Genomic DNA, 27,313 nt, shown 5'->3' on the forward strand with positions numbered 1-27,313 from the left:
GTGATGAGGAATGTAAAAATAGTAGGGCATGAAGTAAGTATCGAACAAAGCATAAATAAGTATACTTTTTTACTGGAGATCAAGGGGCACCTGTTCAGAATCCTCTTGAGGTGGAAGGTGCACAAGGCCTACAAGAGACCATTCACTTACAGATCTGTTGACTTTTAGGTTTTTGTGTGCAACTGGCAACAATTTGTGGTTGGGGCGAAGCCTTCCTTAAGAGAAGCCCATGTGACATCAATTGACCACTAAGGATAGGATGGTTGCACCTAAGATTATGGATTTTCCTAAGCAAGTTTCTGTGCTTCCAAATACCCCTTTCCACTTCGGTGAATGGTCATTTAGAAAATTGAATGCAGTTTTATGAGATGGTATTTAGTAAGGCCAAAATGTAAGGGTTTGTTGGGAGTGATGCAAAATAGTTATGACAAAGATGAGCTCCCTGTCATTTGTACACCACTACTGTTAGGCATTTTAACTACAACCTACTCCTGCTTAGTTTAGTAGCAAGTATGATCTGCCCATGAAAGGACTGAATACTGATGCCTTTATGTGGCATTGCAAGGACTATTGTTTTGGGACTGGAGCTCTGAAATGCAATGCAAACATAAACATTGACGTCATTTAATCCATTGTTGAAAGTCTGTTCTGATGTCAGGAGAAAGCTGAGCTGTAAATTACTAGTTTTGGGCATAGCGTACAGCTGAATGTCCACATTTTCGAGATCATCTAGGCCATATGATTTTGAGCTCTTTAACTGAATGATGGGTTTATGGTGTGTGCTCTCAGATCTTTTACGGTACTATTTGTAATCCTTCAAGAGAAGAAGGGGTTTCAGGCTAAGGGGTTTCACAGGTTTAGATTTTCTCAGATTAAGCAATTGGCAATGACCCTTCCTCAATAAATAAGAAGTCTCTTGAGAGCATTGCATTAGCTGTCTGAAAACAGAATAAGGTTACAATATTGGATTGTGCAGCATGTAAGCGCATATCGATTACTCCACGTTATACTCGGCAAAGGTGGAATGAAGGACAGGCTACGAGCTCAGCGACTATCAATGAGTTAAGGTTGTGGTATAATCGGCAAAATTTATGAGACACCAAACATAAATTAATCTAATTTAAATACTTGTACAAGATTTACCTGACCCCTAAAACAATTAAAATACATTTTAAATCAACAATTGGGAATGTTATCAGAAATGCAGTTGCCAAAGGAACATATCGAAAATATCTGCATTTGATAGGAGAATGTTCATTTATAGCAAATTATTTGGGGTGGGGTCTAAGTGTGTGCACGAGTCGTGGACTTCATTGGTGTCAAGTTCGAATGCTCTATTACGCATTGTGTATTAGGCAAGATCTTTGTGAAAAAGAATGAGAGATATATCTTGCACTGTTATGGTCTAAACAGAACCTGGAGAGTGTTGCAATGGGTCATGGAAACAGCTGAATGCGATATGGTTGAAAGTAAAATCTGGAAAGGGAAAGATGGAGGTGGACCAAGAGATGAGAAGCGTCTGGCAGCTACATGGTAAATTTCCCTCGATTGGGGGCCATGGATGATTGGATATGGGTCTTCTGGTGACCATATTATATGTGTCACTTCATTTAATGGCCTCATCCGTTAATTTAAATTCAAATGCACAATACAGTGATTTCGGTGATAGAGTAGGATTCCTTTATGCTCTATTGTGTATCTGAAAATATTGAATACAAGTTTCGAATAGATGCATTTCACAGCTTTCCAAACTGAGACATGTTAAAACGTAATGTTATCGTTTTGGTTTAGTATTTCACAGACTGCTGTATCAATGCAAACCACTTTTACAGTGTAAAATCCCAATTCTTCACCAGCAGCTTTAACTACAAGATAATAATGCTCAATTTCCCCACTGTTATATTGCACTTAAGATCTTTTTCGAGAGCTTCATAATGGGGTCAGAGGCTAGTTTATAACAACTGGATGTGTCATTTCCTTCTTAATTCTTGCCAGCAAGACACTATTCTTTACTTTAAAATGTGCTAAAAGTCCTTCCTCCATTAGTATACTCTAACCCCTAGAAAAGGCTTTTATTAAAATTATGACAGAGGCTTATTGATACAAAGGGTTTATTTCCTGAAATGTTCTGTGCAGTGACGGGAATAGAATATGGACACCCTTTCCCACAATACATAATACCAGCTTCATTGCTATTCACAAGGTGTTTGATTTGTAAAAACACACATAAGTGCAGGAACCCAATTTTTAGGTCTAGCTAAACAGCTTTTGATGTCCGTCACGACTTCATGTCATTGCTGCAGACTCTAACCAACATACAAAAAACATACACATGCATATATACATACAGGAAGGGGTTGCCTTTCAGGTTTTGGTCATGACGTTTCACTAATGTATATAGATATAAGCAGTTCTTGAATTAGTGATGGAGAAAAGTGGATTTTTTGTTGGTACTACTATTTATTTTTCTTTGTACAAGCGTTGTGTATATATTATTTTCATAACAAGAATGAGTGATTGCTGCTCAAATCCAGTACTGCAGCCCTTGGCTTTCTCATTTATCTCCAGCATAACGCTTCTTCACACCTGGAGTCAAATACTTTCACATATCAAAAGGCTTCAACGGAATAAAATGGGAGAAGTAGGTTCCACGCTGAATCCCTGGTCCACCACGGAAAGTTCCGGTTGAGTGGAGGGAGACGGCAAGTGGAGGCGGGGCAAAGGTCAGGCACAGGTCAGCAGGCGGGGCCACGGTCTATTTCAGTTGCATGGCAGCGCAGACGCGCCGCTGGCGCACCGAAGGCGTGCCTAAGGCAAGCCCATCTACGCCCGTCTCCGCCCATCCGGGACCAGGGGCCAGGACCCCTGGCCCCCCAAACAAAGTCATCTTAAGATACTCACCATCACAACTGTACCCATTGCACACACCGTATAAAGAGGCATGCAGGCACTCGATGAGCCTGGCAGATGGCCCTAGGTCCTGCACTAATTGTGCTTTTGATCTAGGTTATGCCCCACGGCAGTCCGCTAAATTGGAGAACTCGAGAGGACATAAACTGCTTCTCCTTAACTGCAGGTCCCTACCCAAACATCACAGAAGTTATTCTACTCCTGAGTGGAGAACAGCCAGATGTGCTGTTCCTAACAGAAATCTGGCTACATAAGGATTCTGACCCTGATGTAGTGCAAGTGCTGCCGCCAGGTTATTATATACTGACGAAGGACAGGGCGCTGCGGAAGGGCGGGGGTATCGCCATTATTTTGAAAGACTCGGTAAAAGGGTGCATTGATGCCGATATTATACAGGACTGCGAAAGCCTGTCTTTTTCACTCGCTTTCTCCCCTACCTGCTCACTGTCAGGAATTTTTATCTACCGCCCCCCGGGCCCGGGCGGGAGGTTTGCAGATTCCCTTACGGACACCTCAGCGACTCTTGCTAGTACCGCGCCGAATTTTATTATTTTTGGTGACCTAAATTTGCATCTAGAGGACCCTCTTAAAGTAGAAGCTTTTGGCTTGATTCAAGATCTAAAAGCTATACAATTAATACAAAAAGTTACTAGCCCTACGCATGATAAGGGCCACATCTTAGATCTTGTCTTTACAAACGATGTACGACTCTCGGTAGATAACCCCATTCCAGTTCCTTGGACGGATTAATTTTTAATTCCGATGTATTGGAAGGCTCCAACAGTCTCCACTAATTGGCAACCTTCTAAAAGCCGAGATCGAGCATGGGCGAAACTCTCACTAGAGGTGTGGTCTACATCTTTATCGCATTCTAAACTTTCAGGAGACTCTGACCCCAGCATAGCGTCTGACACGTTCAATAATTGGGTCAAATCTTCCTTGGCTAAGTTGATTCCGCTAAAATGGAGTCAAAATAGGCCTAAGGAAAAACGATCACCGTGGTTCTCTCCTAAGTTACGGGAACTTAAGCAAAAATGTGAAAAATTTGAGAGAGCCTGGAGGAGAGTATAGCCTAGATGAAAAACAGAACTACAGAGCAGCTATAAAAATTTATCAGGCAGAAATTAAGAGAGCACAATTACATTACTATGAGGAGAAAATTGCAGGGGCAGCGAACGCTCCTAGGGAAATCTTCCTGATAGCGAAAAATCTGACAAAGTGCGCACCACCTAAGTTACCTGCAGAATTTGCCCAGCAACGTTGTCCAGAACTTGCAGAAGTTTTTAACAAAATAATTCTAGATATCTATAATACCTCCCCAATGCCTCTGACCCCGATAACCTGGACCAGGAGGTAGAATCTCCGGGGGTTAGTTTCCCACGGCTAGAAGATATTGCTGCTTTGGACTTAGATACATTATACCAACTGTTCTATCCTTTTACCTGTGTTATTAGAAGTATTAAAATCTTCTTTAGCAACGGGCCAAGTGCCCAGGTCATGGAAACATACCATGATACGAGCACTTCTAAAAAAAACAAGCCTCATCCCGAACGTATGGGGTAACTATTGGCCAGTCTCGCTCCTCCCCATGACTAGTAAAATCCTAGAAAAACATGTAAATAGAACTCTCTCGGAGTACTTAGAAACTCACTCGATTCTGCATGCTTCCCAGATGGGCTTCCGGCCAAATCATGGAACAGAAACAGCCCTGTTGGCAGTAGTGGAGGAATCATGAAAAGTCCTAGACCAGGGAGGCACGGTAACTATAGCATTCCTCTCGACAGATTAAGAATGATCAGAGTATCAGGGAAAGTTCTCAACTGGATCAAATCCTTTCTGAAAGACAGGTCATACCAGGTATTTGAGGGTAACCATACCTCAAGAAGAGTGCCACTTACACGCGGAGTCCCACAGGGCTTCTCACTGAGTCGCACCCTATTTCATATATATCTAAGGCCGCTTGCAGAGTTAGTCCTGCCATATGGAATCAATATTATAACTTAAGCAGATGACACCCAATTAGTGGTGGCATCAAGCCACCCAGAAAAGGTGCCAGCCAATCTAGAATCTTGCTTCGGAACGGTGGCCATGTGGATGGACCAGTCCTGTCTCAAGCTTAATGGAGATAAAACGGAGCTAATGATCCTGGGTAACTGCTATAGCGCTACGGCAGGCGTGAGTTGGCCAAATTGTCTTAGCCCGGCGCCAAAGCCCAAAGAAAAGACTAAAAGTTTGGGTGTTAGGCTGGACAGGTCGCTCAATTTTAACCACCAAGCAGTACAATTAGCAGCTTCATGTTACGTCAGGCATCACTAGGCAGATGCGAAAAATTCTTCCACTTCTCCCTGAATCTGCACATAGGATCATGGTTCAGGCACTGGTGTTATCGCAACTGGATTATGGAAACTCCCCCTACTTGGGTACTCCAAAGTCCACAACAAGGAAACTGCAAGTGGCCCAGAATTGCGCAGCCAGGTCGCTGCGCAACATCCCTAAAGCACACTTGGCTAAGCCGGCATTAAAAGAGCTACACTGGCTACCAATCAAGGAACGCATAATGTTCATGTCATTATGCACAGCACACAAAACACTCTGGGGTTTGGGCCCTAAAATCAACCTCTCACTTATAGCTTTCCATCGCCTCTCGAGAAGTCTGTGTTCAGCGAATCTGTTCCTGGCGACAGTACCGAAAATCAAGAGAGAACGTTCTGGAGGCCGAATGTTCGCCTATAACGCTGCAAAACTATGGAATTTGCTTCCCATCGATCTCCGTTCAACAATCCACCATTTATCATTTTGGAAACAACTAAAAACATGGCTGTTCCAGACATGAGTGTGAACTGTATCTGACTGTCTGCTGTCGTAAGCGCTGGGATGCCTAAGGGTAGCCATGCGCTCTATCAAATGTTAATAATAATAATAATAACAGCAGACTTCTTGGAATGGTGGCTAATTTAGTATGCTGGATACGTTTGCGTGGCTAAAGAGGTGTACTGAACTTTTCTGGGGCTGTGTCAGGTGATTGTAATTTAACCTAGCTCAAAGTCATGAGTCTTGACAGAAAAGCTTAGCTATACCTTTATATTGCTATTTCTTGAGAAATATTTTACGTCGAATGTTTGATTCTTGCTTTGTGGTTTACATCCGCGAATGCAGAGATCACGTTCGCTTTTAATATTGCTTAAGTTCAAGAAGCCATCAATCTTGCTCCCAGCTCAGTTAACCTTGTAATCTTGGACTTTTCCATTGTTATTTAGCTAACACATGAGGTGGCTTATAAGGATCCATTGTCTCGTGAATATCTAACAAGAGTTGCTTGGGAGCACTAAACTAATTGTACTTGCCATAGTATTAAACTTATTCTGAATTTTCAAACTAGTAATTTTAAATGACTTATTTATGAGCACGTATTCACTACTGGAATCTTAAATGTGCACAATGGATTATTTTAGAGTTTTCTTTCATAGGTCGCAGTGCACCTTTTAAACACTACAGAAAGCATTGCGGTGCGCTCTGTGACATGAAGCAAACTGTCTCTTCTGGAACCATTTCCATAACATAGAATCTTAGCTGAGTGGTATGACCTTTCCTCTCGGCTGCCAAAGGGACTGGTTGTCTGTTAGTTCGAGTACCAACCTTAAAGTCACTGGACTAGTTTTTTACGGGCAGGATGTGTGCTAGTAAAGCACTTGGCTTTAAATTACTTACTTTTTTTAAGTGTCTCAAATCATTATTTGTTTTGGCCAACTCCAAGATCTGATTACATTATTTTAGTATGGAGATTTTGCATATTTTACGTAGGATGTCACCTAATTTTAAATTTCCTAACTTTTAGCTACAATCTTGTTAACGCCAACTGTGAAACCGTGATTCTTTTCTGAGAGCTCGTCTAACATGCAGCACAATTCATCCCACATCTGACTGAATGCTGCAGCCAGTTTAATTTTAAGTTTCGACTATAGACAGCGTTAGTTGGCTATTGGCCAGGCCTGTTGTTTCCAATATGCATAGTGAGCTTTGTGCCATCCTCTTGCTCATGAGAGGCTGCTGTACCAGTCTTTCTCAGTTGTCTTCTCTTGATTTTATGCCATTTGTCCCGTTTTTTTCTCCAGCCTAGGAATGTTTCGGTATCACAGTATTTCGATTGGCTAACCTGTATCCTTCCACTGTTTATGTTTTTTGCATTCAGGGAGGTACTATTTTCTTTCCCTTTAAGCACTCCGGACAGTGCATGTGTGTTCTTGCTCTCTGGCCCATGTCCTGGCTGCCCTGCCCCTTGCTACTTCCTTCCGTCACCACCCTGCTTGGTTGTTGCTTCCACTGCCCCTCCCCACCCACTGGTTTTAAAAAATATGCCCTCTCCCCAACCCCTCCTGCTTGTTGCCCCCTGCCCCCACACATCTCCCACTTCAGTTTTTAAAACAAATGTTTTTTGCTCTCCAAGAAATGGGTTGTATTATTTTAATGTAGATGCAAGTGTATCCACTGCAGTCATCTTTGAATGGGTTTATTCATATATTTTAGATAGGGCTCCTGGTTTTATGAAATTTATTCTTTAAGACATTTCCATCAGTTATTAGCCATATTTATGTTTTGCTCTTTATTTGTATTTATCCGAATTTAATTTGTTTTGTCTAAAAATGTAATCTATAACTAGTATTTTTCCACATTCATTTAACCAATCGATTAGATTGTAAAAGAAGCCATGCATAATGCATCACTCATATGCATTACAATCATAGGACTAACATTTTAGTGCAATGCACATCAGCAACTACGTAATGCTTTAGTAGGAAAACATGTTTATTTTTTAGTTTACTCTCCATATCAGTCCACATCGCTATTGGCTAGCAGTCATTACTGGCACAAGATGAATTGGGAGGCTTCATTTTAAATTCTTTCAAAGATGGCTGTAGTGGATGTGCATGCATCCACAATGGTTATCTGTGAATGGGGTTGTTCAAATATTACAAATGCATTCAGAGCTGGCCACCAATGATGTGCACGCATCCCTGGCAGCGATCATTGAATGTGTTTCAATGTTTTAACAAACCCATTCAAAGATGGCTACCGCAGACGCCTCATGAATATATAATAGGGGTTGCTCAGCACCATTCAAATTTGCACACCTGTCAAAGTAATTTTTTTATTCTGACCTTTCAATGCAATAATTGTAACTTATTCGCAGGGTTCGGGATGCTGAGGGGATGACGTCTGATTTCTTTGTGTTGCTTTTCAGGCCCACTTGCTGCGCACAGATGATGAGGGAAGACGTCTTTCCCTGCATATGTTGGTGTGTGTGAGAAAGAGCAAGGCTAGTTCATCCACACAGGCAAGGTTCTCTAGTGTATAGAATAAGGTTCATCTGATGCCACTGTTTTAGTCTTCTGCTGTGCGTCACATTGCTCAGTTGAAGACTAGACTGAAGAGCAACGCTGACTTCATGCATCCCTGTCACACATGAGCTTGATTTTGAAACTATACTCACTATCTCACACCTTGCAGGTAAAAATATCATGGAAGCTGTCGATGAGGGGAACTATCTGCTGCATTATACCATACGTTCACATTATATGCCATCAGCTGTTGCAGTAAGTGGTGTCAAAGGCTTTCTCAAAATCAATTAATTTGATTACAGTTGCCTCTGCCACTCTGTACACTGCTCAATTATATTGCGTAAAGAGCTGATCAACACACCCTCTGCTCTTGCAGAACCCAGCCTGATCTTTACTTAACTGCTTATCCGCTGCATCCGAAATGCGCAGTATTCAAGTCTCCTATCACAATCTGTAGGTCTTGGTTCGGCACGCCTTCAAGCTCAGCTTGCATCTGTTGGCAGAATATGACTACTTCCATAGTGTCATTTGTTGGAACATAGCACTGGATAATGGTGATGTGGATATGCCTGCCTTTTAACCAGGCTGTCATGAGTCTGCTGTTGACTGGCTTCCACTCAATTGGGCATTCTTCTGTCCCCTTGTTCAGGATTACAGCTACTCCTTCGTAATTGTGGTAATTGTCCATTCCAGAGTACAGTACACTCTCTCCTGTGGTGGTTTTCATTATGTCATATCTGGTCCACATACGTTTGCTGACCCCCAGGATGTGTAGGTTGTAGCGCTTTCCTGTGCATACTAGTCCATACATGCCAGAATCCGATTCTGGCCTTACACTTGCCACTCAGAACTTCTGTCATCCTGTCAATAGTTTCCTTGCAGCTTTGACTACTGCTAATCATGCTTGTTTCATGGACAAAAGATTTAGTGGTTCTTGCTGCTGTATTTGTAGCAAATGCCTTTTATGGGACAAGGTTGTTAGCCTGTTCCCAACCCCCAAATTGGCGAACAAGCGGATTGCACTTTATCTGGTCTCTATCCTTTAACCCTGCAACAATCAAGGTGGATGGATGGAGAGGACCAAGCTTTGACTGAAGCGTTCACCTACCGAAGTAGTAGTATCAGACATGATGGAGGGGCGGACAGTTTTAATATCAGCAGACTAAGCAAGGGCATTAGCCTTCAGGATGTTGAACAATGTGTGGAGGACATCTCAGTGCAGCAATAATATCAAGCTGAGGCTTAACCAGAGCTGCGGTCCTTTCACACTCTTGTATGGATCAGAATGTTGCTGGATGACACAAAGCAACATACTGTCAGCCTTCCACACCAGTAACCTGAGAAAAATCTTGTGCATTTTCTGTCCGTGATCCATTGACAACGGGACCTGCTCACCAGTTGCAAGCAAAAGAGCATTGACACAATCCTTATGAGAAAAAGATGGAGATGAATAGGACACACAATTAGAAGAGAACAAGATTCAATCAAAAGAACAGCTTTCTACTGGACCCCAGAAGGCTAACGAAAGAGAGGCAGGCATTCCATCCATCACTTTTTGTATACTGATCTTCAGCATTGCTTGCAGCACATTAAGTGTGTCTTTTTGTTTTCAGTTCTGTCATCGTAACTCGCTCCTGCCCCTGCTTTTACCCACATTGCACTTTAATTTTAGAGGTACGCACTACAACCCGCTCCTACCCTGGCTTCTGAGCACGCCGCACTTTACTTCCAGAGGGAAGCAACGAAGCACGCAGCATTTTTTCTTTGTGGACTGCAACTCCCAGAGCGCGTTGCGGCAGGTGCCTCACGCGTAACAGAACTCGCTCCAGGTGGCGCATAAAGCAAGCCTTGCCCCCCGCGCGTTACACACCAGGGCCAAGGGCGGGCCCGTCTAAGCCCGTCAGAGGCTGTAGGAGGCTGGGCCCCCCCCTCTTCTTTTTTTCGTGTTCTAGTGCCTTAAAGCTGAAAGATATTGTTTTTGAGTTCACTGAGGATATTGTGTGCCCCGGAGATTGGAAATATGAGTAAGACTTTTCTACCTATTATATAAGTACTGAGGGACTGGCCTGGTGTAAGACTATATCAAGCTGACAGTGCATAATATTTGGTAGATATTGTGAACCATTCTGACCACTGTTAAAGTACTGGTGGTTTAAATTGGCTAATGAAGGTGTTCTGAACATTTATTATATTATATTTGACTAAGTTGGGTTAATAGAATGGGGAAAAGAAAGACTACAGCTAGTCATACACTGAAACCCCTTAGTGAGCCTAAAGATGCGAATTTGACCTTGCTTAATTATCTTACTGGGGCTGTTGGTGTTATTGAACAACAGATTTCCTCAGTGGAAGAAACATTAAACATGGATTCTATGGGGTCAATAATTAATGAAAAAGCTCAATCTGTGGCTGAGAAGGGGGTGGATGAAAACCGCATCCTGGTAAACATGAATGAAGAGCTACCTAAAAATGGCTGTATTCAGATTGTCTCTGACGACATCTCTATTAGTGATTTGGAATTAGAAACCTTACCTACTTCTGAAAGATCTTGTAACCCACAGAGAGTATTATTGTTTGCAGTAGGTGGGTCGTATCGTCAATATGTCAGATACGAGTGGCATTATACACCTATTTGAGACCACAGGGTCAGGATTCCTTAGCACCTTCCAAACAATCCTCGGAGATATTCTTAACTTTATACACTCCGTATTTGGAAGCATTTTCGGGGTCTACCTCTGATCCTGCTTGCAATAGCTGGAATCCTGATTGTCGTTTACCTGCTACGCAATGGACGGACCATCCGCCAGCAAGATTGCAAAAGCTCTCCTTGAGAGATATTACCGTGAGCACATGGTACAACATCTGGGTGCACCTCGCCTTCGAGAACTAAGTGTTTCTTGGTTCCAATCGTTCAGACCAGTCTTCGAAGACTGCCTCGTACCTGTTTTCCAATGCCTGTTTTGCGGAGAAGAATGCGAGTTGGACATCTGTCTGGCACCTCTAATGGAAACGTCGGAGGACTTAGACTCCTGGCTGGAACCACTGCAGTCCCATGCTCAACTCTGTCCTCAGCGTATTCCCATCTTGACATATGCATTCCTTAAGGACCCGCAGTTGCCCTTTTCAACTGAGTTGAATTTCAGCTCCACCATTGGCACCGAGGTATCGACTACAGCACCGGCTGCCTCTCCAACAGCTGTTTGCAGCGCAGAATTTCATCTGTGCACTCTTGACATTCTATGCAAGGTACTACAATGTTTGTCCACTGCGGCAGCAGGCAGCGATAATGTTATGTCTCCCAGCCAGGACATTTAATCTGAATCCGGCTCACCGTGTGCTGGGAACGAATAAGCTTTTCTTTTCTCTATTTCTAAAGAGTACTTTTTCAAATTGATACTTTCCTTAACTAAGCATGTCCTTCTAAGTACACTTGCAGTAGTTCAACTTGTGTGATGGAACTCATTTAGAACTGTGATTTGTGGAACTTTACAACAAAAGTCAACCTTTAACACAGAACATTTTTTCCCTAGTCTTTTAAACTGTTTTTAAATGATTTTTAAACATTTTTAGAAAACGTTTTAAATGACATTGATAATTTTATGCACTGAAACCGTTATAAATGTGTATCTCAATTGTGTATTATTATTGTTAAGTATTAGGTGGAGTGGGTGTTATATTTTATATCGGTACCCTAATATAGATCATGGGAACATCGTACACTTTCCCTACATCATCTGCCCTTAATTTCATATGAAAGAGCCTTATAAGGACATAACTCCAAATAAAGACAGAATGCCTTATAGGGACATAGAGCCTTATAAGGACTGACGCCTTTTAAGGACTAAACCTTTCACCTAGTTCCATGCAGAGGGTGGGTTTTTCCCAATCAATATTGCTTAGACGTTATCCTTAGCACATATGAATAATTTATGAGGACACTCTCCAGGGGGTATACTTCACCTCTCCTATCTACGCACCAGGTTTAATCCCCAACGTCATCCTCATACTGAACAATGGCTAACACGCACATGGACTGTATAAATACAGCACCTCTTGCTATCAGTAGGCAGGAGGAAACCGAGACTTCAAGGCCGACACACTGACCAGAGATGCTGAGGCTCCGACATGCAATCGCTCCAGCTGACAGTGGTCTGACTATCCCTTGTGGGGTGTCCAACTCAAGTCCAGGACCAAGTCCCACACACTCACTATTCAGGTAATGGGGTTCGACTAAATCCTGGCGGGATTCTTGGCTCTTAGACTTTTAGGCTCTTAGGCTTATTAGCTCTTTCGCACCTACTCACATGCTAGGTACACCTAGGTACATCTAGACAGGCATCTTAGGAGTATGCGCTTTATTTTATAAATGCATTTTATATTCATGTATATGTTCATGACTATTGCAAAATGGGAGAACTGTACTATTCCTTTTTATTCACTGTACTGCTGATCCTATATCTCTGCTACTGTGTAACAGTTGTAACAGCGCATATATTTTACATGAGAAGAACAACAGTGCAATAAATTCTTATTGTAAACACACTCGACTGTTTCTTCCATGTATCTCTCTGAGACAAAATGAGCAAGCACGAGTGACAGGGTGAAAAGTAGTATATTGTTTCCACAAGTCTGAGGAATCAGGGTTTGTTGTGTTCTGAGGTTGCCAAAAACTAATCTCTCTGATAAAAGGAGTTTCTAGTGGCACTGCGAGCTAGCTAAAGCAAAAATTGGCTAACATACTCAGTGGGGGTGTTCAGAGTCAGTCTGCCACCAGATCCACAGTATATGTTATCCAAAAACAGCGCAGGTCCTGCATGAAGGGTACTATAGGAACTACACTACATGGCGCCACCAACGTTTGGTACTTATTTAACAGTAGAATCTGAGTAGCTCAGTCGTGCTTATTCTCAGAGACCCCTACTTACAAAAACCAGAGACGTCTGGAGTGGGTGGGCACAAAACTCCGCCACAGCTGAGTAGGTGAGATATCCTATTTATTGGCTGTTGGTTATTCAAGCTTGAAGGAATTATTTCCAAAATTGTGCATAAAACCTTTTCATAATTTCCTTGGATAGTTAGTCTGTGTTCTATACACAATGGCTAACGAAGAGGGAGTATTAAACCCAATAGACCATCTGGCCCAGGCACTTAATCAGTCTGGTGAGGAAGATGACAATGCAATTGAGATTGCAGCCAAAGTAAGACACACATTGACAGTTAAACTCGTCAAACATGGGTTACCACCCAGAGGAGCTGTAGTAATATTCATGATAGAGGCACACGAAGATTTCAAAACAGAGGTATTCTATTCCTGGGTTACATTCCCAGCAGGAAATGCTGTAACAGACACTCTTCATTATTACTTACATGAAGAAGTTCCAGCGGTCTACACTCCGTTTGAGGAGATTGAAATATCGCTTACCTACCAGGAACATATTTTCTGGTTTAATGGCCCCCTACCCAACACATGAACAAGAGCAAGGCTTAGTCCTTTAGGAAGAGCAGGAGCAACATGGCTGATATTAGCGACCTATGCACCACATCCTAACATTGACACAATGCCACGTGATCAACTGCTTGTTCAACACAAACGAGTTGATAAAACTTTACAGAAACATGACACACTTCGTCTTGAGGACACAAGCGGTCCAACCTACAGTAATTACACCTAATGCAGCTCCTACACAGAGCACAGATACTAAAAGTACTCCACAAACATTACGGCAAAGTGCCCACAAAACGTGAACAAATTCCTTTCTGGGTAGCTCAGAAAATAACCTAGTTAGAAGCAGTATTCCCAAATACAACACCATTTGAAAAACACAGAATGTTAACAATCTGCTTGCCCATGGAGATTACACCACAGTTAGAGGATTGTACCTCTTGAGGTACAGTCTTTGCTGCCATATATATCAGAACTCATGGTATTCCTTCATTCGCAGCAATACCAGATGTATTAAGACAAATACAAAATGAGTACGGAGCAGAGCCTGCCCTAAACTTAGGGATAAAGTTATTAAATAACTACGACTAGGTATCAGCCATAATACTAGCTAACATTAAAGGGGAAGCAGCATCAGTGGCAATCCGCCAACGCCTAAGGGAGCTCTCTCCATTAATTCAGGAGAATGAACTACCCAAAATAATTGAAACAGAATTAGGCAGGGATAGTTTGCGGGGGAAGAGCTTTAAAACCTCAACTACAGGGCAGTCCTGAGAAGGACACTGCTAAGCAGACACCTACTTCTTCTAAAAAGAAGTGGGATAGTAAAAAAGAAAACTCTAAAGACAAGAGATCTCAGTCCCGAGGTAGGTCTCCTCAACAGGAGCACTCTGAAAAGAGGTACAACCTTAGGAATAGGGATAATGTTAGGAAACCTGACAGGTATCAGGATACTGATACACGTTCCTCTCGTTCCTTTCAGGGCTCGAAGAAAAGCTCCGAAAGAGAAGGGTGGTCAGAAAATAGAGAGGAGCGCACACAGTCCAGAGACAAGCAGCGCGCTCAAGACTTTACTTCTAAAAAAGAAGATAAGCAAAACTCAAAGCCTCAATTTAAGAAAAAGAAAGTTGCTGATCTGAACATTAGACATGCCCAGAATTCTGAGGACACAATATCTGAACAGGGAATGGGCTCTGACGATGCTAGACAGTGCGGCAGAAATAACAATAGCTCACCAGAACCTGAAGGAATTTCTGGTGACAGCGGACTTGAATGATTACATCACGGTGGAAAAACCAGACACCAGGGAGAGCGTCCCACATAAGTTGTATGAAATAACACTCCGGTTGGAGGGGGACAAACCCAGGAAAGTAAAATGTCTTTTTTAGAAGAACTTATCATCTGGTTATGACATCCTGTTAGCAGAACAAGATTGGCCGCCTGCATTCGTAATGGAGTGCCCCAGGGGAGAAAGTATAATTTTTCCTGCATTTTCCAACCACGTTCCAGTTAACATTAAACATACATATGCACAGGAGTGGGCAGTAGCCCAAGCTCCATCATTGTACAAAAATCATGCTAGGTGGGATGAGAACTCAACCTACCACGTGATCCCGTTAAAAGTCTCACCTAATGCTCAGAGGCAATATCCAATAAAGCAAGAAGCTAAAAAACAGGTCAGGGAGATCTTAGATCAACTTGAATACCAGGGAATCATTGAAAAATGTACCTCTACAATGAACAATTCTTTGTTTACCGTCTCTGAACCCAACAATACTTTTTCATCTAGTTTTAGATTACAGACATTTAAACTCATGCACAAAGACATTTGCTGTCAAAAACGCATATAGTGCCGCATTAATGAATAACATTGTGCACAAAAAATTCAAAACCACACTTGATATCTCAAATGAATTTTTCTGCCAAAATATAGCACCTGAAAGTAGGTATCTGACAGCATTCAGTGCGTTAGGGTCTCAACGACAATGTTGTCGACTAGCCCAAGGGTATAAGGATAGCCCCGGTGTATTTTCAGCAAGAGTAACAGAGTTATTTAAAAAATTTGATGAAGAAGTGTTGTCCTATGTGGATGATATTTATCTCACAGACAACGACTTGGAGAGGCACTTGACCAGGGTAAGCACCATTATTATGGAATTTGCCACAGAGGGCTACAGATGTAACTTTAAAAAATCAAAAATAGCCCACCTCAATGTCCTATTTTTGGGATATGAGCTGTCAAGTGAAGGCAAAAGTCTGGCAGCTAACTTTTTAGAAAAGTGTGCGCTGCTCTAGCCTCCAAAATCATAAAAAAATTTACAATCAATACTTGGATTCCTAAATTTCGGCAGGACATACATTTTAGATTACGCACAAAGGGTAAAACCTTTCTATGACTTAATAAAACCTGACTTTTCAGCCAGAGATTGGACACAAGAACATACTAATATTCCTTGTTTACTCCAGGAAGAAATGATTGCTTCCAAACACGCGTAAACGTATGCCACTTGGTGATCCGAATAATTGCAGGTCAATGCGGGTACACTTATTTAACCTTCAATGAAGAAGAAACTGTACCAATCGCTTACAAAGCACACCTGTACACAAATATGTTTCACTTCAGCAGAAAAAATACTGACAGCCGTTCAGACTGCTGTAGCAAGAGAAAGAGCACTGGCTCAGGGGAAACGATTATTGTCGTAACCCCAGTTCCGGCTTTAGAAGCTGTTACAAAGGCCATCATCCCAAATGCTAAAGCGTTACATCCAAGATGGATACAATGGGCTAATTCTCTTACTGCAACAGACATTGAATACAGATTTGATCCAAGTTTAAAAACACAGGCATTCCTGCAATATGAACAAGAATATTCTCTACCAAATGAAATCTTGCCTCTAGATCAGTATGAATATATTATTTATACTGACGGATCTGCGCAACCGGCCATAGGAAGTAAGCAGCAATATTTTTCGGCGTGTGCTATCGTTAAAGGTCGCATTCGTGATGGCAAGTTCCATCCTAGTTGCACAAAAAAGCAATCTCTAGGAGACTGCCCGGCTCAGTTGGCAGAATTAAAAGCACTGATACTGGCACTTATAAATACGGATCACGAATTCCCCACACCAATCGTGTGTGATTCCTTTTACTGTGTACAGTCGTACAATGAGTACTTACAGCATCGGGAACAAAATGGGTTTAAGGACGCAAAAGGTGGCACAATTAAGCACAAAATGTTATGGGAACAGGTAGCAGAGTTGAAAGCCGAGCTACCGAGGACTCACGTGATCCATACACTGAGTCATCAACGTGATGGCGTTCACGTTGCAAGGAATTCATTGGCTGATGAAGAAGGAAAGGGGGATGTTCACATGGCTTCCGTAGCTGCGTTGACTCGTTCAAAAACGAGAATAGACAGAGATAATATAGTAGCTGTCATCGCTTCACGCAAAGGCAGCACAGCAGTAACTAAAATATTTCCACTCAAATACTCCTACAAGTTAGATGCACAAAACATTCCATATGCTCAGATTCCTGGAGTGGGGGATAGAGTAATACAAAATATAGATCGTAGGCAAGGTTTAATACTAGCTGCACATGAGGGTTTGGGCTCTGCACACACAAGCGTTACAGCGACTATTTCTTCACTGAAACAGCACTATTGGTGGCCAGGGTTAACTAAGCAAACTAAAGACTATGTCTTGAAATGCGACATCTGCCAGCAGATGAAAGGCTCCACCGCTGTACGCCCGGCACAGACGCCGTTATTAAAATCAGACAAACCTCACGCATGTGTGTACTTGGACCACTGCGGCCCCTTACAAATGGACGGGGCTTACACACATATCATGGTTGCAGAGGATTCCTGCTCGAGATTCCTATGGGTATGGCCTAAGCGCTTGGCTGACGCTTGAACTGTTATCAAAGATTTGCGAGTCTTTATCGGCACATATGCAGTTAGCACGTTACATTCTGACCGCGGCCCTGCGTCTAGCTCTTGGGCTTACAAAGAGGCCATGGAAGGAATGGGCGTCGCATTGCAGTTCTCATCTCCATACCATCTCGAGGGAAATTCGGTTGTGGAGAGAATAAACCTGGACTTAAAGCAATCTTTAAAAGCTAGGGTAATAGGCAAGGGCAGTAGTTGGGTCACACACCTTTATGGGGTACAGCAGGCATTATACAACCAGCCAAGAAACTCTCTAGGGGGTGTCACTCCATATGAAGTCCTCTTTGGGACATGAATGTGGGTACCTGATCTTCATTGTGAAGGTGCAGTGGCGGATGAAAAACCATTTGATATCCATGATCGTTTGGCTGTTTTACAGGATCTAAATGAATCCAGGACAAAACAATGCAATGTCCATCTAAAGTAGACCGCCACTGAGGAAGTCAAGGTAGTCACGGCAAGACCTGTCTGGATCCCAAAAGTCGGGGATCTGATCAGAGAGAAAGTTGCGGACAAAAAGGAATTTGGACCTTCATACAGAAAACCTGTACCAGTCCTTGCAGTACAAGGAACAAGAACTGTGCTGCTCCCGCCTCTTGCCGGAAAAAAGAAGAAAAGATTTGTCTCAATCGACTTAATCAACCCACACTATGTGGCCGATACTAAACAGTAGGCCTAGTGGACTCCGCTGTAGCAGACGCCCTCCTCTAGCTACAATCCAAGAAGTTCAAACAGAAAGACTCATCACGTTTGAAGAGCCACCTGTAAGGAATGAAGGACTAAGCAACAGTGCTATGGAACTTGTTCCACTTGAACCAGACATTCAAATTCAAAATGAACATCAGAATAATTCACAAGTTGCAATAAGACCTAATACAGAAGTCTATATCAACGTACCTCGTCGAGAGGAAAATAACATTTCAACTAATCCCAATGCAATTCCTACAACTGATCGAACTGTTTCTGGCTATTTCTTTAACTTTTATACGTTTTCTCTGGATCCAAGTGAGCTGGAAACAACGCCAGCCAAAACACCATTCAAGCAAGAATTAAAGAACTTTCTTCTCTTTCTTCAAAAGATATACCTGGTATCACCTTGGATTGAACTCTGGGTAATTTCTGGGATATTGTTTTTTTCTTTTCTGGCTAGGCTTAGTATTGACTTTTAGTATGCTTATCAATAGACACTATCTTCAACAAAGTTCCACAGCCCAAAAGGTCAACATCCTACTGAACATCCCACATACATCATCACTTCGTGAACAAAGAGATTTGTCATCAGTGAACATTACAGCAGTTCCTATACCGAATGGTATAGTATGGGACAATGTTGATTTTAACATATTCAGCCTGACCGAACTTTTAAAAATTAATCATGTATTTAAAATCTCATTAAGTGATTTCATTACCTCCAGTACATTTTCTGATGATTGGGACACTGAAACAGTAAATATCATGTTGTCTGATTTAGAGAAAACTGCTGTATTTTCTAATAATGAAATGTTAGAGGGTTCATCAGACTATGACAAATTGTACTGTTACCAACATTATGGTCATCACTTCCTGCACAAATCCATTTCAGCTAGGAATTTTTTTGAATACCATCAGTGGGAACATTGCCCAACACCAGCAAAAAGTAGTGCACAAGCGTTTGCACAGAAATTTGCATATTTTTCAGGGTTTAACACAACAGATCCAGCCTCATATTACTATAAGGTTGCACCAACATCAGCACTGAAAATTATGTTGACAAACACTAAACAGATTCACTCTGCTTCCTTTTTGGCCCGATTGTCTGAACAGGGTTTCAACCTACGGAAAGACGAAATTGACTCGAAATCAATTTGGGGTCTGAGTGACTGGCAAGTCCAGGGTACAGAGGCACTATTTAGAGCATGCCTCATTCCACAGCAGATGATCTTTTTAAATGCTACTATGCAACAGACATCCTGTCTTGTAATAGCCAAGATAAAGGACCTGAACACTCCAAGGTTTCCTACACCAACACATGGGTGGCAGAATTCTTCTACAACAGAAGGGGCAACAGTTGATGACATACTAAAGTACAACAGATCAGACCCAAATTGGAAGGAGTGGGTGGTCTGGCCCTTAGACACAAACACACGTCATAAACGGTTCCTGAACTTCACCAAGGGACTTAGTAGCAATAGGCCAGACCCACGTTATATACAGAGAGAACATCCAGGGGAAGTGACATCCTACAGTGTTGGGAAGTTGTGCCTAGATTGGCTAGAAACCTCAACACTTGCAGAAGTCAAACAACACTTATCTTTACTCTCACATGACATGGATCTTAGGGGCTTTTTACTATGACCTAGGAAACAACGTTAAAAACGTTTCATGTATGCAGGCATTTAAGCTGCCTATAATGAAATCTGGAAGATTTCCCAACAAGAAGCCACAGAGAGAAAACAGGAAATAGATCGTATAAACTTAGAAAAAGCTTTTGCTGTGGTAGATAATGGGTTAACAACTTTGAACTCCAGAATATATTAATTGGGCAACATTGTATCTTCTGCTATTGACATACTGAAACAGGATTTAGCCATATTACAACACGGCCAATCACAGTTATATTCTATTATGTTATTCAGCTGGACGCTGCAATCTTTGCGTGCAGGAATTGTGCCTTGGCGTTTCAGAAACAGTACGTCTCTGTTTTCAGAATACAATCTAACAGATACACAGAGAGAAATGGCACAAAGGGGAGCTAAATATACAATGCTGCAAATTGAAAAACTGGACAGGCTACCTTTCACAGTGGCTGAATAACCATCAACAGAGTGGCTAATTCACGGCCAAATCCCTCTTCCGGTCACGACCTTTCAGTTTCACTATTGCCTTGAACAAAGGCAGGTAGGCAGATATGAAAAATTGGGTAAAGAATACATTAAGAAATCCTGGGATTTACCATATATATTTCGATGCCGCAGTGGGGATTGAGAAGTGTTTCTTAATGGTACAAACTGCAAGAATGTTTTAAGTGGTTCTCTCATGTGCCAAGATATAGTTTTGCACGGAGCCTGTAATGGTTCAATAGCGAATCTGTCTTGCCACATGAAAGGAACTCCAGCTGCCGTGATCACGTCAGCGTTTGAGTTACTTTCGAATGGGAGTTACCTGATGCTGAATGATCAAGGTTGTTGTGGGATGCAGCCGGGCATTGCATATCTGGTCACCGTGAACACCAGGGTTACTTTCTGTATGCAAGTATTGTTTCCTCTGACAAATGCAGTCAGGGAGGCGCCGCTATGGTCTTCACTGAATGTTTCTTTTATACAGTTTGATGCTTTAAGCAGAATGAAAACCATGCTTTTACAGCAGACCGTGCCGTTAATCTCTGCTCGAGAAACCTTTGAACTTCAAGTTGCAAGGATCTCGACAGAGATAGAGACACTAATATGTACTAACTGCCCCTACATTTTTTAGAAATGGTGGGTCGTATCGTCAATATGTCAGATATGTGCAGCATTATACACCTATTTAAGACCATAGGGTCAGGATTCCTTAGCACCTTCCAAACAATACTCGGAGTTATTCCTAACTTTATACACTCTGTATTTGGAAGCATTTTCAGGGGTCTACCTCTGATCCTGCTCGCAATAGCTGGAATCCTGATTGTCGTTTACCTGCTACGCAATGGACGGACCATCCGCCATCGAGATTGCAATAGCTCCCCTGGAGAGATATTAGCGTGAGCGCATGGTACAACATCTGGGTGCACCTCGCCTTCGAGAACTAAGTGCTTCCTGGTTCCTAACGTTCAGACCAGTCTTTCGAAGAATGCATCATACCTGTTTTCCAATGCCTGTTTTGCGGCGAAGAATGCGAGTTGGACATCGGTCTGGCACCTCTAATGGAAACGCCGGTGGACTTAGACTCCAGGCTGGAACCACTGCGGTCCCATGCTCAACTCTGTCCTTAGCGTATTCCCATCTTGACATACGCATTCCTCAAGGATCCGTAGGTGTCCTTTTCAACTGAGTTGAATTTCAGCTCCACCATTGATACCGAGGTATCGACTGCAGCAACGGCTGCCTCTCCAACAGCTGTTGGCAGCGCAGAATTTCATCGGTGCACTCTTGCCGTGCTATGCAAGATACTACAATGTTTGTCCCCTGCGGCAGCAGGCAGCGATAATGTCATGTCTCCCAGCCAGGAAATTTAATCTGAATCTGGCTCACCGTGTGCTGGGAACTAATACGCTTTTCTTTTCCCTATTTCTAAAGAGTACTTTTTCAAATTGACACTTTCCTTAACTAAGCATGTCCTTCCAAGTATGCTTGCAGTAGTTCAACTTGTGTGATCTAACTCATTTAGAACTGTGATTTGCGGAACTTTACAATAAAAGTCAAACTTTAACAAAGAACATTTTTTTCCTCATTTTTTAAAACTGTTTTTAATTGATTTTTTAACGTTTTTAGAAACATTTTAAATGGCTTCTTGATAATTTTATGCATTGACACTGTTATAAATGTGTATCTCAATTGTGTATTATTATTGTTAAGTATTAGGTGGAGTGGGTGTTATATTTTACATCAGTACCATAATATAGGTCTAGGGAACATCATACACTTTCCCTACATCATCTCCCCTTCATTTCATATGAACGATCCTTATAAGGACATAACTCCAAATAAGGACAGAACGCCTTATAGGGACATAGAGCCTTATTAGGACTGACGCCTTTTAAGGACTAAACCTTTCACCTAGTTCCATGCTGAGGGTGGGTTTTTCCCAATCGATATTGCTAAGACGTTATCCTTAGCACATATGAATAATTTATGAGGACACTCTCCAGGGGGTATACTTCACCTCTCCTATCAACACACAAGGTTTAATCCCCATCGTCATCCTAATACTGAACAATGGCTAACACGCACATGGACTGTATAAATACAGCACCTCTTGCTATCAGTAGGCAGGGGGAACCGAGACTTCAAGGCCGACACACTGATCAGAGATGCTGAGGCTCCGACATGGAATCACTCCAGCTGACAGTGGTCTGGCTATCCCTTGCAGGGTATCCTACTCAAGTCCAGGACGAAGTCCCACACTCTCACTATTCAGGTAATGGGGTTCAACTAAATCCTAGCGGGATTCTTGGCTCTTAGACTTTTAGGCTCTTGGGCTTATTAGCTCTTTCGCACCTACTCACATGCTAGGTACACCTAGGTACATCTAGACAGGCATCTTAGGAGTATGCGCTCTATTATATAAATGCAGTTTATATTCATGTATATGTTCATGGCTATTGCAAAATGGTAGAACTGTACTATTCCTTTTTATTCACTGTACTGCTGATCCTATATCTCTGCTACTGTGTAACAGTTGTAGCAGCGCATATATTTTACACGAGAAGAACAACAGTGCAATTAATTCTTATTTAAACACACTCGACTGTTTCTTCCATGTATCTCTTTGAGACAAAATGAGCAAGCACGAGTGACTGGGTGAAAAGTAGTATATTGTTTCCACGAGTCTGTGGAATCAGGGCTTGTTGTGTTCTGAGGTTGCCAAAAACTAATCTCTCTGATAAAAGGAGATTCTAGTGGCACTGTGAGCTAGCTATTGCAAAGATAGACTAACATACTCGGCGGGGTGTACAGATTCAGTCTGCCACCAGACCCACAGTATATGTTATCCAAAAACAGCGCAGGTCCTGCATGAAGGGCACTATAGGAACTACACTACAAGTGTGTGATTTATCATCAAGAGTTCCCCTGACACCTTTCTCTAATATGGAAAATATAAATAGTTCATATAACTTAAATTTACCCCCTGCTGCAACACCGTTAACTGTTATTTTGGCCAATGTAGGCTCTTTGTCAAGGGTAAAATGAATCCTGGGTTATGTTGTGGAATAAAGCTATACATTGGCTAGGAAGCAGAATTGGACTGACCAGTGCTATGTTTAATGAATTTAAGATGGTGAAGAGAATTGGCTGGGTGGGAAACAGTCGGAAATTTTTCCAAGGAGACTGTGTTGTCCTTTCATTCGGAACTCCATCTTTGGTAAGGGAAATCCTACGCAGAGCCTGGGATAAAAAGATCTCCCACATGAGTATTAATGTTCTTCCATTGGGCTATTTCTACCAACCTAAGCAAAGTATAAGGGAAAATGGAAATTTTTCATCTAGACAGGCTCCTGATTACCCAATCTATAATCCTGAGGTTTCGAACAGATTTGTGCTCCTTCAATGACTGGACGATAATAACTGACTACCAACCCAACTAAACCAGTGTTAAGAAAGGGTGCAGACACGCAGACTACCCGTGACCCCAGCCCGACCGAGCAGCATAATGTACAGACAATTGAACAGAGGGTAATGCATCTAACTGATTATCAGGATCTTGGGTGGAGATGTATAACTAGTGATGCACTGAAACTGGGTAAGGTCAGGAATAGAAGCAGAGAGGGGCAGTTCATGTCTGAACCCTCAGGCCAGACCAAATTTGTTGTTTCAGGCTTAAGATCACCAAAGAGTGTTAGTTTTGGCGTTCTTTTCTGGAATGTCGCTGGCCTGCGTAACAAATTGAATAACTCTATCTGGGTGGATTTTATTGAGAAATTTAACATCCTGTGTTTACAGGAAACTTGGGTCTGGACGAAATCTATATAAACGGATTTAAGACGTATCATACCCCAGCAGTCCACTCAACACATGGGAGACCCAAGGAAGGAATTTGTATCTATGTTTCAAATCTGATTGGGGCACTAAAGATTGAAATGCTAAAATCTGAAATCTATTATCAAATTGTTCTGATTGACACAGATTGTAAATGTATTTTGGTCTTAATTAATTTTTACAATAACGTACCAAAGGAACAATTGGGGGTTAATTTGTAGATGCTTAATAATGATTTTTGTAAATTGAAGGAAACCAGGGATTGTGAATTGATCACCATCTGGGGAGGTGATTTTAATATTGGCTTATGTCTGCTAGGCGGGCTTGGCAAACGCGGCCTTACAATGGAAGATGATGACCCCCTGTTTCATTTTGTGCATTCTGATAGGGGGACTTACTAAACGAGATTTTATTGTCACATGACCTTGGTTTTGCCAATTGTTTGTGTTCCCCTAGAGTGGATTTTGAGCACATTTTTATTGGCAGGGGACTAGAATCAACAATAGATTTTATAATAGGCCCTAATTGGTATGCTAATTATATCTCAAATTATAAAATCCATAAAAATGTCATGAGTGATCATTTGCCACTAAGCATCAGTATTACACTTCCAACTATGTTAGAGCGACAATATAACAATCAAATAACTTGGACCCAGAATATATCACTGGGAAAGGTAAATGGATATAGCCTGCAATGGTCTAATTGTGACCCAGTTAAATTAATTAAACAAATTGTAACTAAGGCCTATAACTCAATTTTAACGTGCTTGGAGGAAACCACCCCACATAAATGTATATTAATAGCATTTTCTCAAATAACTTCAGTTATTCAAAACAGGCTTAGGGTGGAAAGTAAGGCTATATATATTCGTAGCCAGGGATGGTTCGACACAAACTGCACCAAAGCATACACAAAGTTAAAGGCGGCTCTACCTTAATCAGAGAGAGACAAGGAGGAAATTAGACAGTGCAGGAAGATATATAACCAAGCACGAAGATTACGAAGGAAGCAGTTAAAAGAGAATGCATGGGCTACTCTTTATGAAGCCTCTTTTTGGCGGGCCGTAAAATGTACTGTTTTTTAGCAGGCCTAATAACGCGTCGATAGAGGTTGCAATAGATGAGAAGAAATGGGTTGATTTTTTTCTCAAGTGTCTATAATTTACAGGAAGTTACTGAAAGGGACATAAGTCAGCAGGGGGGAGGTCCCCATGGTTTCTCATCTATTGATCTCCAATTTACACACGAGGAGGTCATTGGGGCGATATATGCTAGTAAGAGTGGGAAGGCCACCGGCCCAGACAGGGGGGGGCCAATAGATTTGTTTAAATCAAACCTTCCACTATAGACCGCGCTGATAACATGGGTACTTCATGCCTGCTGTATGAAAGGTTTTATTAACACTTGGTCAGTCAATAATTGTACCAATTTTAAAAAAAGGAGATCGGGAGAATCCTGCCTGCTACCGTCCGATATCTTTACTGAATTCTTTGATGAAGGTAGCAGGACGGATTGTTCTAGTTCGGCTACAAACCTGGGCAGAGGAAACTAATATTTTAACGGACATACAATATGGTTTTAGGCAGGGGTTAGGAACTACGGAGCAGGTTCTTAATCTTAGTATTTTAATAGGGAAATATACTCAGGCTAAAGTAGGGAAATTTTATTTGGCTTTGTAGACCTTACAGCCGCTTTTGACTGTGTTATACACAGCAAATTATGGAACATTTTGGTGGATTTAAAGGTTGACCCACCTCTGGTTCAGTTTTGCGACAATTGTATAGTGGGGCAACTTCTAAGGTTCAATACGGAACCAAAGGGGAATGCACTGCGTTGTTTAAAGTAGAGAGGGGGGGTCAAACAGGGCTGTGTCCTGGCGCCATTTTTGTTTACTCTTTACACAAAAACCTTGGAACAAGTGCTGGTGGAAAAGGCGAGGGACCCACCATATATTAACAAACGCCCAATAGTCTCCCTTCTCTACGCAGACGACGCAGTGCTGATGGCCCGTACTCAGTTGGGCTTACAAAATGCCTTTGCCTCTTATACTACTTTTATGGACGACTTGGGTTTAAAACTGAACACCAAGAAAACATATGTGATGACTTGTGGTAAAGGGAGACAGAAATGGAAGAGTTTACCACTTGGGGGAAGTAGGGTAGGATCCACTAATATGTTCACGTATATAGGTATTTTATTTGACCGTACTGGTTCTTGGAGTAAGGCCATGAAAAATAGGAGCCTTCTTTTTATGAAGTCAACTGCTGCTGTGGTCAATTTTGCTAAAAAGTTGGGACAAAATTCTCCTGAGATACTCATTCAGATTTATCATGCAAAATGCGTGCGCATTGCCACCTTTGGGGCGGGTGTGTGGGGTTTTTAATTGCCATAGTGAGTTGGGTATTCCATATATTGCAGACGTTATTAAAGCCCAACCAGTGTTCCTCTGGCATAGAATATGGACTTCCAGTAGCACAGCTTTGAATCAAGAAATAACTAAGGACTCAATTAAGTTAGACCATGATCCCAAGATCACTTGGCTGAAGTACCTAAAATATTTTGTGTCGGACCTTGGGCATCCAGATTATTATAATTGTCCAGAAACAATGAACTCCATCTCTAGGAAGGAGTTTAAAACAATATGTATGAGCCACTTGGAGTCAATTAGATTTGCTTTGGAAATAAATAAACAAACAGTAGTACAGCATCAATTGATTTTAACAACTTATGATATACAACCATACCTTTTATGTAGTTTAAGTGGATATGACAGATATGTTTTAACTCGTTTTATATTTGGGATTTCCCATCGATAATTAGTTACCCAGAAATGAATAATTGGTCCAGAGATTTATATTGTTGTCCATGTGATGATTTGTCACCACAATCAACAATACATGCGGTTCTTTCCTGTAAATTTTACAGAAGGGAGAGATCAAGGTGGATTTTGCCTCTTTTAAGGTTGGGGGGATGGAGGCAATGTCGACAAGCTTTTTTGTATCTGCAACTTTTAGAGAGTGATTGCA

The 27,313-nt window shown here is 41.8% G+C and overlaps 1 protein-coding gene across 1 annotated transcript in view; it reads right to left on the minus strand.

The window, feature by feature from the left end:
• Window positions 1-27,313, minus strand: part of RNF32 (ring finger protein 32) — a 321,264-nt gene that overhangs the window by 160,171 nt on the left and 133,780 nt on the right. The gene's annotated exons all lie outside the window — the stretch shown is intronic.

The sequence above is a fragment of the Triturus cristatus genome, chromosome 10 (genome assembly GCF_964204655.1).
Source record: "Triturus cristatus chromosome 10, aTriCri1.1, whole genome shotgun sequence".
In the NCBI taxonomy this organism is placed as follows: Eukaryota; Metazoa; Chordata; class Amphibia; order Caudata; family Salamandridae; genus Triturus; species Triturus cristatus.